The sequence below is a fragment of the Oncorhynchus gorbuscha genome, linkage group LG10, assembly GCF_021184085.1.
Source record: "Oncorhynchus gorbuscha isolate QuinsamMale2020 ecotype Even-year linkage group LG10, OgorEven_v1.0, whole genome shotgun sequence".
Lineage (NCBI taxonomy): Eukaryota > Metazoa > Chordata > Actinopteri > Salmoniformes > Salmonidae > Oncorhynchus > Oncorhynchus gorbuscha.
In genome coordinates, this window is record NC_060182.1 from 55,325,895 (window position 1) to 55,341,688 (window position 15,794).

Consider the following 15,794-nt stretch of genomic DNA (forward strand, 5'->3'; position numbering starts at 1 on the left):
AGTTCAAATACAGTGCACCACTTTCGTTGAAGGTTGAATACACAAACCATTCAGCATACATAAACGATACATAAAATGTGGCACCCTAATGACCTTCAGAGTGCATTCATATAGTCATTATTGAATAGTATGTCACATGACAGGATAAATGTGAAAATAAAAGTCACATGAACAAATACATTTTTGTCAGAACACATATTTTTCTTCCCTCTAGAGCATTATTATGTATCACTACAAAGTAGTCATGAATGTTGCCATTGTTATACTTTGCTTACTTTGAATTTAATTTCCAAATATCCATAGCCAGCATAAAGCATATTCTTGAAATGGTCTGAAATAATATCCTACCTCTGATGTTTTTACCAAAAACAGAACACTGTCACTGGCAATTGTTAAAAGCAATTTAGCCATTTCCTTTTGCTTTCCAAATGTTAAAACTTACCATATACTATTTCGTAATGTAAATGATAGTGATCAACCAAAACATGAAATAAGAAAATGTTTATATTTGTCATGAAACAATAATTAACTTTGGACTAATGTCACTAATGACATGCAGTTGATCCTCAAATATATGAACCTCAGAGTTAGACTGACCGGTCAACCGAATGGGAAATATAACTTCTGTTGCTTACATGCTCTAGAAATACACCAGATGTTTACAGTATCTGGCTATATGTTTTGCAAACACATGTAAAAATGCAATCAATAAAAGTAATAATAAAAGGTTTGAGAAGTTAAATTGAAAAGTTAAGCACATTTCAGTGTTCTGAACTACCACCATTCCCAATGTTTTCGCATTTGAGTTCTTTCTGTGGATGCTTTACGAATGCACTATGGAAGGTCTTTTATAAATGTGACTTATACCTTAATGGATGTGTTATGAATGTTTCTTATGCTGTTATGAATGCTTTATGTAGGAGTAATGGATCACTGTGCTTGCTAAGCCGTGCCACTTCCTCCAGCTCACACCGAGAAAATAACCTCTGCCTCGCAACAACACACGACAACCCTCTTGAAACACCTTGAGCGAGCTGCGCTACCAAAAAGCTACATCACCAATGCAGTGCTGCAGGTGGTGCTTTCAAGCCAAGTTCGGGCTTGATTCAATCCGTTACGCAGAAGATCCGTAGTATGGCGCAATTCAAGTGTAAAAGTAATTTCCGTTTGAGCCGAACATACGCAGCGTTTTACCATGAATGCAGTCTCCGCAAACACAGGGACATTGCCTTTAAATATCAATTCGCGCCATCTTCCACGATACGCATTCAATCAAGTTATACATGCAAACTTCAAAGATATTGTCACCTAAAGGTTTACAATTGAATCTTAGAGCAAACGGTGTAAACAACTTTCAGGCTGCTTTCATTTTGTGTGGGACCATTTGTATAAAGAGGGTAAATACGTATTTTTCTTATAGACTATGTAGGGGGAAAAAAACAATCATAGCCTCTACATGTCGAAACGTCACCTTTTGTTGACTCCCTGAAGATGATCTAGAGTACTGTGCATGGCCGACATTCGTAATGGTGTGTTCCATCCTTCAAACAAACTAGTCCACTGACACATATCAATGCCTATAGGTAGACACACGGAATTCTGTAACTTTCATTTTAAAAACACCCCACAGCTCTACCATTAATTAAAAAGTGTAGAGAGATTTAAGAAGGCCGTTCAACAAATGGCTTTTTGTTCCACTGTTCCGGTCTGTGATTGGTTTATACTGCTGTGACATAGCCTAGTTCCAAAGGCTGAAGCAGAGCTGCGCCAGCGGTGCATTATAGCCTGCCGCCAGTCAAGGGTGAGCTGCACAGCAAAGTCAATCAATCTAGCTGATATTGTAGGCAGCTGACAGTAATATGTAGGCATACCCTTGGTTGGTCCATTTTTATAATTTTTTGTAACCTTTTATTTAACTAGGCAAGTCATTTTAAGAACAAATTCTTATTTACAATGGCAGCCTACCCCAGCCAAACCCTAACCCGGACAACGCTGGGCCAATTGTGCTCCGCCCTATGGGATTCTCAATCACGGTCGGTTGTAATACACCCTGGAATGGAACCAGGGTCGTTAGTGACACCTCTAGCACTGAGATGCAGTGCCATAGACCGCTGCACCAGTCGGCAGCCCAGAGTTAACCTATACTCCAACTAAGTTAGCTTGTCCATTAATAGCTATTTAAGTTTGAAAAGCAAATTGCTAACACTAATTCTCACTAGCTAATAATGCCCAGTGAATAGGCCAACAACTACTGGCTAATAGATTAACTTTTTATATTTGACTAGGCAAGTCAGTTAAGAACAAATTCTTATTTACAATGGCATCCTACCCCAGCCAAACCCGGACAACGCTGGCCCAATTGTGTACCTCCCAATCACACCTCCAAATCATGGCCAGATGTGATTCAAACCAGGGACTGTAGTGATACCTCTTGCACTGAGATACAGTGCCTTAGACAGCTGCGCCACTCGGGAGCCCAACTTGCAGAGGTAGGTATTAATAAATAACTTGCTAGTAAAATAAAATGACAGCACATAGCCTATTAGTGTCCGCAGACCACTACATTTTACAGCCACAGATTATAGCTAATAAAAAGATTGTATTCTTCAGCTCAGCCACTGGCATTGCCTTGCTTGGATCTTCTGGCTATGTCATAGTTGTATAAACCAATCATATTTTCAAATTATGCAATAAAATACAGTCAATCAAGACCGTCAAACGGCATTCTAAACACTGTAGCATGATATAGTGTATATTTTGTATTTGTAATATTTCCGTTGCTAATGTTCAAGTGTATTCAGCTTTGAATAATGTTGGTGCTTCAAAGCAGCTCATGAATGGTGGGGGAAAAGAGACACTTAATCCAGAGAGCCAGTGTTGAAGACAGTGGTAATACTGTTGTGGGAAGGACATTTTTCCACCAGTGAGACAATTACACAAAGGAGAATGCAGACAATTTTTGGCTTAGATGCTAATCCTGCTGTGACATTACCTCATTTCAACCATCTTTTAGAAATTCAGCAGAGATGTATAACTTTTATTCATGTGTAACTCATTGTGCTGGTGGCTGTCTCAAATTGAGCTATTGTGAGCTTATGAACTGTCCCAGAATATGATTATGAAACTGTTTTGTTGTACAGAAATGAAACTGAGGTTCAATGTGGTGGTGATCTGTCGCAAAAGGTTTGTTCTCTGATCTCTTTTTTCTTTGCACAAATTCTGTTCTCCCTTTTCAAGTCTGTGAGTGAGTGTATTAGGAGAGCAGCTTAGGATGTGTTTCTTATTCAAGTTGGCACAAAGTTAGTGTCATAGACATTGAAGTGCATTCTTCATGTTTTACTGAATCCTAATTGAGAAATGCAAATTTTTTGCCAGTTTACTGGAAGAGATGTTGAATCAATCATTACAAGGTTTTTGCCAAATCATTGTATTTTGCCAAATGTTGTGTTGAACTGTAGATGTGTTTTAGTGTCAAGAAAATAAAGAAATTGATAAAAGAAAATACGTTTTAAACTGTTCATATACGTTACATATTGATTGGAAGACAATGTGCTAGATTGACTAAGTTCAATGTTCATAAGGTTTCAATAAGAAAGTCTTCTAAATGAAGAGTGTCCCAAATCCCAGACTGTAAATCCTGTTTAGATCCTGTAAAAAAAAATATGTTCAGACCAGGATAGGATCCTGAAAAAAAAGGGCCCGGTGTTATGATGGTTGCTCCTCAATTCTCTGGCCATTAGTTACCCAAGATCCTCACTAGAACTCTGGCATTCACAATCATCCCTTCGAACATGCAGAGTTGACACAGATTGATCCATGGTCTCAGTTGGTCACGGCGGGCCAAACTGTCATGTTTTGTCATATAGTGTCTTGTCCTTGTGCTTTCCCTTCTGTTCGTTTCCCCCTGCTGGTCTTATTAGGTTCGTTCCCTTTTTCTATCCCTCTCTCTCCCCCTCCCTCTCTCTCTTCTCTCTATCGTTCCGTTCCTGCTCCCAGCTGTTCCTCATTCTCCTAACTCACTCATTTACTCTTTTCACACCTGTCCCCTATTTTGCCCTCTGATTAGAGTCCCTATTTCTCCCCTTGTTTTCCGCTTCTGTCCTTGTCGGATCCTTGTATGATGTTCGCTGTTCTGTGTCCTTGTCTCGCCCTGTCGTGTTTTGTCTCCTTCAGATGCTGCGTGTGAGCAGGTGTCTTAGTCTGCTACGGTCGGTGCCTTCCCGAAGCAACCTGCAGTCAATGGTCGAGTCTCCAGTCTGTCCTCGTTACTACGAGTGGATTTAATTTTTTTCCTGTTTTGTTTTCTTCTTGATTTTTCCAGGATTATTCCTTTTGTCATTTACTGGAATAAAGACTCTGTTTTCGTTAAGTCGCTTTTGGGTCCTCATTCACCAGCATAACAGAAGGATCCGACCAAGAATGGACCCAGCGACTACGGATTCTCGTAACACTGCCGTCGAGATCCAGGGAGCTATGCTCGGCAGACACAAGCAGGAATTGTCTGCTGCTCGTCATGCCGTTGAGACCCTGGCCGCTCAGGTTTCCGACATCTCAGGACAGTTTCAGAGTCTTCGTCTCGTGCCACCAGCTACTTCCTGGTCTTCCGAGTCTCCGGAACCTAGGGTTAATAACCCACCATGTTACTCGGGGCAGCCCACTGAGTGCCGCTCCTTTCTCACCCAGTGTGATATTGTGTTCTCTCTCCAACCCAACACATACTCAAGAGAGAGAGCTCGGATTGCTTACGTCATTTCACTCCTTACTGGTCGGGCTCGAGAGTGGGGCACAGCTATCTGGGAGGCAAGGGCTGAGTGTTCTAACAATTATCTGAGCTTTAAAGAGGAGATGATACGGGTTTTTGATCGTTCAGTTTTTGGTAGGGAGGCTTCTAGGGCCCTGGCTTCCCTATGTCAAGGTGATCGATCCATAACGGATTACTCTATAGAGTTTCGCACTCTTGCTGCCTCTAGTGACTGGAACGAGCCGGCGTTGCTCGCTTGTTTTCTGGAGGGACTCCACGCTAAGGTTAAGGATGAGATTCTCTCCCGGGAGGTTCCTTCCAGTGTGGACTCTTTGATTGCACTCGCCATCCGCATAGAACGACGGGTAGATCTTCGTCACCGAGCTCGTGGAAGAGAGCTCGCGTTAACGGTGTTCCCCCTCCCCGCATCGCAACCATCTCCTTCCTCCGGCTCAGAGACTGAGCCCATGCAGCTGGGAGGTATTCGCATCTCGACTAAGGAGAGGGAACGGAGGATCACCAACCGCCTTTGCCTCTATTGCGGTTCTGCTGGACATTTTGTCAATTCATGTCCAGTAAAAGCCAGAGCTCATCAGTAAGCGGAGGGCTACTGGTGAGCGCTACTACTCAGGTCTCTCCATCAAGATCCTGTACTACCATGTCGGTCCATCTATGCTGGACCGGTTCGGCTGAGGGTTGTTTTATGGACGAAGCATGGGCTCGGAAACATGACATTCCTCTCAGACAGTTAGGGAAGCCCACACCCATGTTCGCCTTAGATGGTAGTCTTCTCCCCAGTATCAGATATGAGACACTACCTTTAACCCTCACAGTATCTGGTAACCACAGTGAGACCATTTCCTTTTTGATTTTTCGTTCACCTTTTACACCTGTTGTTTTGGGTCATCCCTGGCTAGTATGTCATAATCCTTCTATTAATTGGTCTAGTAATTCAATCCTATCCTGGAACGTTTCTTGTCATGTGAAGTGTTTAATGTCTGCTATCCCTCCTGTTTCTTCTGTCCCCTCTTCTCAGGAGGAACCTGGTGATTTGACAGGAGTGCCGGAGGAATATCATGATCTGCGCACGGTCTTCAGTCGGTCCAGAGCCAACTCCCTTCCTCCTCACCGGTCGTATGATTGTAGTATTGATCTCCTTCCGGGGACCACTCCCCCTCGGGGTAGACTATACTCTCTGTCGGCTCCCGAACGTAAGGCTCTCGAGGATTATTTGTCTGTTTCTCTTGACGCCGGTACCGTAGTGCCTTCTTCCTCTCCCGCCGGAGCGGGGTTTTTTTTGTTAAGAAGAAGGATGGTACTCTGCGCCCCTGCGTGGATTATCGAGGGCTGAATGACATAACGGTTAAGAATCGTTATCCGCTTCCCCTTATGTCGTCAGCCTTCGAGATTCTGCAGGGAGCCAGGTTCTTTACTAAGTTGGACCTTCGTAATGCTTACCATCTCGTGCGCATCAGAGAGGGGGACGAGTGGAAAACGGCGTTTAACACTCCGTTAGGGCATTTTGAGTACCGGGTTCTGCCGTTTGGTCTCGCTAATGCTCCAGCTGTTTTTCAGGCATTAGTTAATGATGTACTGAGAGACATGCTGAACATCTTTGTTTTTGTCTACCTTGACGATATCCTGATTTTTTTCACCGTCACTCGAGATTCATGTTCAGCACGTTCGACGTGTACTCCAACGCCTTTTAGAGAATTGTCTCTACGTGAAGGCTGAGAAGTGCGCCTTTCATGTCTCCTCTGTCACATTTCTCGGTTCTGTTATTTCCGCTGAAGACATTCAGATGGATCCCGCTAAGGTCCAGGCTGTCAGTGATTGGCCCGTTCCAAGGTCACGTGTCGAGTTGCAGCGCTTTCTAGGTTTCGCTAATTTCTATCGGCGTTTCATTCGTAATTTCGGTCAAGTTGCTGCCCCTCTCACAGCTCTTACTTCTGTCAAGACGTGCTTTAAGTGGTCCGGTTCCGCCCAGGGAGCTTTTGATCTCCTCAAGAAGCGTTTTACGTCCGCTCCTATCCTTGTTACTCCTGACGTCACTAAACAATTCATTGTCGAGGTTGACGCTTCAGAGGTGGGCGTGGGAGCCATTCTATCCCAGCGCTTCCAGTCTGACGATAAGGTCCATCCTTGCGCTTATTTTTCTCATCGCCTGTCGCCATCGGAACGCAACTATGATGTGGGTAACCGCGAACTGCTCGCCATCCGCTTAGCCCTAGGCGAATGGCGACAGTGGTTGGAGGGGGCGACCGTTCCTTTTGTCGTTTGGACTGACCATAAGAACCTTGAGTACATCCGTTCTGCCAAACGACTTAATGCACGTCAAGCTCGTTGGGCGTTGTTTTTCGCTCGTTTCGAGTTTGTGATTTCTTATCGCCCGGGTAATAAGAACACCAAGCCTGATGCCTTATCCCGTCTCTTTAGTTCTTCTGTGGCTTCTACCGATCCCGAGGGGATTCTTCCTTATGGGCGTGTTGTCGGGTTGACTGTCTGGGGAATTGAGAGACAGGTTAAGCAAGCACTCACTCACACTGCGTCGCCGCGCGCTTGTCCTAGTAACCTTCTTTTCGTTTCTGTTTCTACTCGTCTGGCTGTTCTTCAGTGGGCTCACTCTGCCAAGTTAGCTGGCCATCCCGGCGTTCGAGGTACACTTGCTTCTATTCGCCAGCGGTTTTGGTGGCCTACTCAGGAGTGTGACACGCGCCGTTTCGTGGCTGCTTGTTCGGACTGCGCGCAGACTAAGTCAGGTAACTCTCCTCCTGCCGGTCGTCTCAGACCGCTTCCCATTCCTTCTCGACCATGGTCTCACATCGCCTTAGACTTCATTACCGGTCTGCCTTCGTCTGCGGGGAAGACTGTGATTCTTACGGTTGTCGATAGGTTCTCTAAGGCGGCACATTTCATTCCCCTCGCTAAGCTTCCTTCCGCTAAGGAGACGGCACAAATCATCATTGAGAATGTGTTCAGAATTCATGGCCTCCCGTTAGACGCCGTTTCAGACAGAGGTCCGCAATTCACGTCACAGTTTTGGAGGGAGTTCTGTCGTTTGATTGGTGCTTCCGTCAGTCTCTCTTCTGGTTTTCATCCCCAGTCTAACGGTCAAGCAGAAAGGGCCAATCAGACGATTGGTCGCATATTACGCAGCCTTTCTTTTAGAAACCCTGCGTCTTGGGCAGAACAGCTCCCCTGGGCAGAATACGCTCACAACTCGCTTCCTTCGTCTGCTACCGGGCTATCTCCGTTTCAGAGTAGTCTGGGGTACCAGCCTCCTTTGTTCTCGTCCCAGCTCGCCGAGTCCAGCGTTCCCTCCGCTCAGGCGTTTGTCCAACGTTGTGAGCGCACCTGGAGGAGGGTGAGGTCTGCACTTTGCCGTTACAGGGCGCAGACTGTGAGAGCCGCCAATAAACGTAGGATTAAGAGTCCTAGGTATTGTCGCGGCCAGAGAGTGTGGCTTTCCACTCGTAACCTTCCCCTTACGACAGCTTCTCGTAAGTTGACTCCGCGGTTCATTGGTCCGTTCCGTGTCTCCCAGGTCGTCAATCCTGTCGCTGTGCGACTGCTTCTTCCGCGACATCTTCGTCGCGTCCACCCTGTCTTCCATGTCTCCTGTGTCAAGCCCTTTCTTCGCGCCCCCGTTCGTCTCCCCCCCCCGTCCTTGTCGAGGGCGCACCTATTTACAAGGTACGTAGGATCATGGACATGCGTTCTCGGGGATGTGGTCACCAGTACTTAGTGGATTGGGAGGGTTACGGTCCTGAGGAGAGGAGTTGGGTTCCATCTCGGGACGTGCTGGACCGTTCGCTGATTGATGATTTCCTCCGTTACCGCCAGGATTCCTCCTCGAGTGCGCCAGGAGGCGCTCGGTGAGTGGGGGGGTACTGTCATGTTTTGTCATATAGTGTCTTGTCCTTGTGCTTTCCCTTCTGTTCGTTTCCCCCTGCTGGTCTTATTAGGTTCGTTCCTTTTTCTATCCCTCTCTCCCCCCCCTCTCTCTATTCTCTCTATCGTTCCGTTCCTGCTCCCAGCTGTTCCTCATTCTCCTAACTCACTCATTTACTCTTTTCACACCTGTCCCCTATTTTGCCCTCTGATTAGAGTCCCTATTTCTCCCCTTGTTTCCCGCTTCTGTCCTTGTCGGATCCTTGTATGATGTTCGCTGTTCTGTGTCCTTGTCTCGCCCTGTCGTGTTTTGTCTCCTTCAGATGCTGCGTGTGAGCAGGTGTCTTAGTCTGCTACGGTCGGTGCCTTCCCGAAGCATCCTGCAGTCAATGGTCGAGTCTCCAGTCTGTCCTCGTTACTACGAGTGGATTGAAGTTTTTTCCTGTTTTGTTTTCTTCTTGATTTTTCCAGGATTATTCCTTTTGTCATTTACTGGAATAAAGACTCTGTTTTCGTTAAGTCGCTTTTGGGTCCTCATTCACCAGCATAACACAAACCCTAACTTTAGATAAGCATGATAGAATTCAATGCAAGATTTGCATGAATCTTAAGTGTGGATACTGTACACTGTAAAATAATCTTGTTTTTACAGTATTATACAATACAACTCACAGTTAAGTTCCATATTAATTATTTAGAGTAAATTGCCATAAATGGCAATGCAGTCGGGGATTTTAGGTGTAAACAGTAAATGATTCCTTAAATTTCAATTTAACTTTGGTTTAACAGTACATTACTGTAACCGCACAGTGTGGTGGGATGCTGGCAACCTTTTGTAAATTATGTGCAAAGAATTGCTGTATTTCAAATTTTTCTGTAATTCCACCCCACAGAATATAGTATCATACAGTATGGTTGGCACACTAAAAACCTTTTGACCACTAGTGGTTACATGGTATTGTTGCTTCTGGCTCATTAACATACATGGAGGCATGCCTTATAATGGGCTACATTTCTGCCACCCGTTTGTGAGAGTGCTCTACCAATTTAACTGATATGTGGTAGTGTTGATATTAGTGATGTGCATTCCGTCTCTTTTCTGTGAGCCGGCTCATTCGGCTCAGCTCACCAAAACGTAGCCGGCTCTTTTGGCTCCCAAGCGGCTCATTTAAAAATATATGTTTTGCATTTTTTCAAGTAAAACAGTTTGCGATATTTTGACTATGATTGGTGTTTAAAAATTATAATTAAATTATTAAATTAATTCATACTCTACCTTAGCCACAATGTATTTAAAAATGCATTGGTTTGTTATGAAAAAGAATGCTATTAAACATTTGCATTTAAAGTATAACTTTTGAATGTATATAAACAAAGTGCATATAAATGTAGCAATTCAAAACACATACAATCTGAACAGCATAATAATAGAATATTGAACAATATGAAAGAAAAATAAATAACAAAACTGCAGCATCCCACTTATAACGTTTAAACGGGTCCCTCGTTACTCTCTCTTCTCTCTCTTCTTTATTGCCAGCAGCACACAGCGATGCTGCCCATATTTCACTGTTATGAGAGATTTGCATTCAAAAATGCAAGCTGCCTCACTTTTGAGGGGCTGATGCGGTTTCTTCTCTCAGAAATTATTTCTCCCGTTTTCGAGAATACCCTCTCAGAGGCCGCTATGCAGAGTCTAAGGCGTGGGTAGACCGAGGCCTTGTTCTTCCACCAGCTCAGAAGATTTGCAGTTCTTTGGAGGAGGGGCTGTCCCTCCCTGCTGCTGAGGTTATTCTTTGAAGAGCTTCATCAATCGATCTGGCATCACTGAAGGCTAACTTCTTAAACCTGGGGTCAAATTGCAGCGGTTTCTGATAGGACGGGATTATATTCCATTCTGTGGAACTTTCTGTCCATTGATGAACATAAGGCTGTCTGTCACATGTCCTGTGGTTACATTTGCTTCTCTCTGGCGGCTGGCTGTGATTCGCTGCAGACCGTTACACAGGAGTATAATTTGTGAGGCTGTCACATAGCTGAAAAGAGAGAACAGTAACTTATTAGTTCAGGTTCATGTTTTGTCTACTGATACTACATTCTCATCATATACATATATAATACTGGATTAAATAATGATGTAAGAATAAGTGCTTACTGTACCTTCCTCCACTGATCTCCACAGTGACCTGCTCAAAGGTTTCCAGGACACTGCACACCTCCTCCACCACCTCCCATTCCTCTTGGGTCAGAGCGTCAACAGGTGCATTGACAATGGACAGGGTAGAGATGATGGCACTCAGGAAACCGCTTCAACATGTTGAATTCTACCTTGTAGTGCAGTCTTGTTTAGGCCTCAGCTCAGACATCCCTATCTGGAGTTGTGGAGACTTTAGTTTTTCAGCACCTACTGCGCTCCTGTGGAAGTATTCCACAGCTGCTTTAACTTTGTCCACAGTGGGCTTCATCATCTTCAGAGCATCTCTTACAATCAGGTCCCGCACTGAAACCTGTGTGCTCTCGTACAATTGTGGAATAAGTGATTTTGAAAGAGTTTTCCTACTTGGAATTCTGTACATTGGATTTAGACTATAGCTATCATTTCTATAAAAAAAATGTCCTCCACGATCGAGGTGGAAATCATTTTAGCCAAAGCAATATCAATTTAGCCTTGTTTTACTACAGACATAGACTTTGGCATAAACTGGTCCATAGAAGACTGTTGCTGTGGGTCGTGGAGTAGGCCTACTTGACTGAGTGGATACATCTCCACGTGTGGAGGTGCTGGCTCCACCACTATCACTAGCAGGCCCGCTAGTTTCTCAAAGCTCCGCTACAGCTAGCTTCACAGTTGGGTGCACAGTTCGACATATGCCGCTGTAGGTTGTGCGTAGATCCGGCTTTACATGAGATTTTGTTTTGGCAAATTCTACACTGTGCGCTAACATTGTCCACATTATTAAAATGCATCCAAAATACTACTGTGCTTCCAACTCATTTTCCTGCTGTTGTATTCACAGCTGATCTTCTCTCTCTCTATTTTTTTTCTTTGCTTATATTTTTAGATTTTTATTTACCCCAACTTCAACATACACTCCTGCAACTCACTCTGCTATTTTCTTTACTTTAGAACCGGAACCCCCAACAGAGTCTAGCCAGCTAACTAGCTACTAGATAGTAGTCAGCTACCCACTGCTAGTGGTCATCAGCTAACCTTAAACCTGGACAACTCCTGCTAGCCTGCACAGCGTGATTCAACCCAGAGTTTATCAGACTCCCTTTCTCCACATCTCCGGATTCCTACCGCAAGCTCTGAACCTCTTCACCTGGATCAGCGCAGCTAGCTAGCTGCTATCCTGATTGACTTCTCCTGGCTAATGTTCCTGTCCTGAAGCAAGCACCAATTAGCCTATGCTAGGCCCATCTCCCGGATAGCTGAAGAGGTCCATCAGCCACTCCTTGGGCTACAATATCTATTTTGTCAATTGGCCTAGACCCCATTTATTGCCGATACGGAGCCCCGCCAATCCATCACGTCTGGACTACCGACATAATCCGCCCAATGTGGTTTTTCAACAGGCAACTCCGACGCGACATCCCCTGAATGCCCATCTGCTAGCCTGCTAGCCGTGGCCCGCTAGCTGTCTAGAGCATACCGGACTGTTAGCTGAAGTGGTCCATCAGTCAATTTCTTGGGCTACTATACCTATTTTGCCAATTGGCCTGGACCCTTTTACTACACTGACCCCTGCTGATTCATCATCACTGGCCTGCCGACGTGACCACACGAGGGGGCGACAACAGACTTCTTCCGTCGCGACATCCCTCTAAGGCCCTTCTGCTAGCCTGCTAGCCCCGGCCTGCTAGCTGTCTGAATCGCCGTGTCTCCAGCCCATTCAGCTACTCATTCGACCCTATGATCACTCGGCTACGCATGCTTCTCCCTAATGTCAATATGCCTTGTCCATTGCAGTTGTGGTTAGTAATTATTGCCTTATTTCACTGTAGAGCCCCCAGGCTTGCTCAATATGCCTCAGCTAACCCTCTTGTCCCACCTCCCACACATGCGGTGACCTAACCTGGTTTAATTGATGTCTCAAGAGACAATACCTCTCTCATCATCACTCAATGCCTAGGTTTACCTCCACTGTATCCACATCCTACCATACCTTTGTCCGTACATTATGCATTGAATTTATTCTACCGCGCCCAGAAATCTGCTCCTTTTACTCTCTGTTCCAAACAGGCTAGGCGACCAGTTCCTATAGCCCTTAGCTGTACCCTTATTCTACTCCTCCTCTGCTCCTCTGGTGATGTAGAGGTTAATCCAGGCCCTGCAGTGCCAAGCTCCACTCCTATTCCCCAGGTGCTCTCATCCCCAAAAGCCTTGGTTTCATGCATGTTAACATCCTCCCTTTGTTTTGTTGGTTTTATTCACTGCTTTGGCACACTCTGCCAACCCGGATATCCTAGCTGTGTCTGAATCCTGGTTTAGGAAGGCCACCAAAACCCAGAAATGTCCATCCCTAACGATAACATTTCCATCAAGATAGAATTGCTAAAGGGGGCCGAGTTGCAATTTAGTGCAGCGATAGCCTGCAAAGTTCGGTCTTACTTTCCAGGTCTGTGCCCAAACAATTTGAGCTTCTATTTTAAAAATCCACCTTTCCAGAAACAAGTCACTCACCGTTGCTGCTTGCTATAGACCACCTTCTGCCCAAAGCTGTGCCCTGGACACCATATGTGAAAGGGGAGCCACCTAGAAAAACTACAATTTCTGGCTCATTTTTCCAAAAACCAGCCTGAAACTCTTTCTAAAGACTGTAGACATCTACTGGAAGCCCTAGGAACTCCAATCTGGGAGGACTTGGCCTGATAATAAAAGTGATAGACATTGAAAATAGGGGTAGGCTGATTTTTTTGGTGGCGGGGGGTGGTTTGTCCTTGGAGTTTCGCCTGCCATATCTGTTCTGTTATACTCAGACATAATTTTAGCAGTTTTAGAAACTTTAGTGTTTTCTTTTCAAATCTACCAATTATATGCGTATCCTTGCTTCTGGGCCTGATTAACAGGTAGTTTACTTTGGGCACGCTTTTCATCTGGACGTCAAAATACTGCCCCCCACCCAAGAGAGGTTAAAAGTGCTTTCCTCACAATCTTAAATAAGCATTCCCCATTCAAAAAATGTAGAACTTGGGAACAGATATAGCCCGTGGTTCACTCCCGACCTGACTGCCCTTGACCAGCACAAAAACATCCTGTGGCATACGGCATTAGCATTGAATAGCCCCCGCGATATGCAACTTTTCAGGGAAGTTAGAAACCAATATACACAGGCAGTTAGGAAAGCAAAGGCTAGCTTTTTCAAACAGAAATTTGCATCCTGCAGCACAAACTCCAAAAGTTCTGGGACACTAAGGTCCATGGAGAATAAGAGCACCTTCTCCCAGCTGACCATTGCACTGAGGCTAGGAAACACTGTCACCACCGATAAATCAATAAGCATTTTTCTACGGCTGGCTATGCTTTCCACCTGGCCACCCCTACCCTGGTCAACAGCCCTGCACCCCCCACAGCAACTTGCCCAAGCCATCCCATTTCTCCGTCACCCAAATCCATTTAGCTGATGTTCTGAAAGAGCTGCAAAATCTGGACCCCTACAACTCAGCAGGGCTAGACAATCTGGACCCTCTCTTTCTAAAATTACCAGCCGAAATTGTTGCAACCCCTATTACTAGCCTATCGTCTGAGATCCCCAAAGATTGGACAGCTGCCGCAGTCATCTCCCTCTTCAAAGGGGGAGACACTCTAGACCCAAACTGCTACAGACCTATATCTATCCTACCCTGCCTTTCTAAAAAGTCTACCGACCATTTAGAATCCCACTGTACCTTCTCCCCTATGCAATCTGGTTTCCGAGCGGGTCATGGGTGCACTTCAGCCATGCTCAAGGTCCTAAACGATATCATAACCGCCATCAATAAGAGACCATACTGTGCAGCTGTATTCATCCACCTGGCCAAGGCTTTCGACTCTGTCAATCACCACATTCTTATTGGCAATCTCAACACCCTTGGTTTTTCAAATGACTGCCCCGCCTGGTTCACCAACTACTTCTCAGACAGAGTTCAGTGTGTCAAATCGGAGGGCTTGTTGTCCGTACGTCTCGCAGTCTCTATGGGGGTGCCACAGGGTTCAATTCTCAGGCCGACTCTTTTCTCTGTATACATCAATGATGTCGCTCTTGCTGCTGGTGATTCTCTGATCCACCTCTATGCAGACGACACCATTTTGTATACTTCTGTCCCTTCCTTGGACACTGTGTTAACTAACCTATAGATGAGCTTCCATGCCATACAACTCTCCTTCCATGGCCTCCAACTGCTCTTAAACACAAGTAAAACTAAATGCATGCTCTTCAACCGATTGCTGGCCACACCTACCCGCCCATTCAGCATCACTACTCTAGACGGTTCTGACTTAGAATATGTGGACAACTACTAATACCTAGGTGTCTGGTTAGACTGTAAACTCTCCTTCCAGACTCACATTAAACATCTTCAATCCAAAATGTAATCTAGAATCGGCTTCCTATTTTGCAACAAAGCATCCTTCACTCATGCTGCCAAACGTACCCTCGTAAAACTGACTATCCTGCCGATCCTTGACTTTGGCAATGTCATTTACGAAATAGCCTCCAACACTCTACTCAGCAAATTGGATGCAGTCTATCAGAGTGCCGTCCGTTTTGTCACCAAAGCCCCATATACTACCCACCACTGTGACCTATATGCTCTTGTTGGCTCGACCTTGTTTCATATTCGTCGCCAAACCCACTGGCTCCTGGTCATCTATGTCTCAGCACCCACCCGTAGCATGCACTCCAGCAGGAATATTTCACTGGTCACCCCCAAAGCCAATTCCTCATTTGACCGCCTTTCTTCACAGTTCTCTTCTGCCAATGACTGGAACAAATTGCAAAAATCACTGAAGCTGGAGATTCATATCTCCCTCACTAACTTTAAGCACCAGCTGTCAAAGCAGCTCACAGATAACTGCACATGTTATCTGCGCATCCAACTACCTCATCCCCATACCGTTATTTATTTTTGCTCCTTTTGCACCCCATTATCTCTACTTGCACATTCATCTTCTGCACATCTA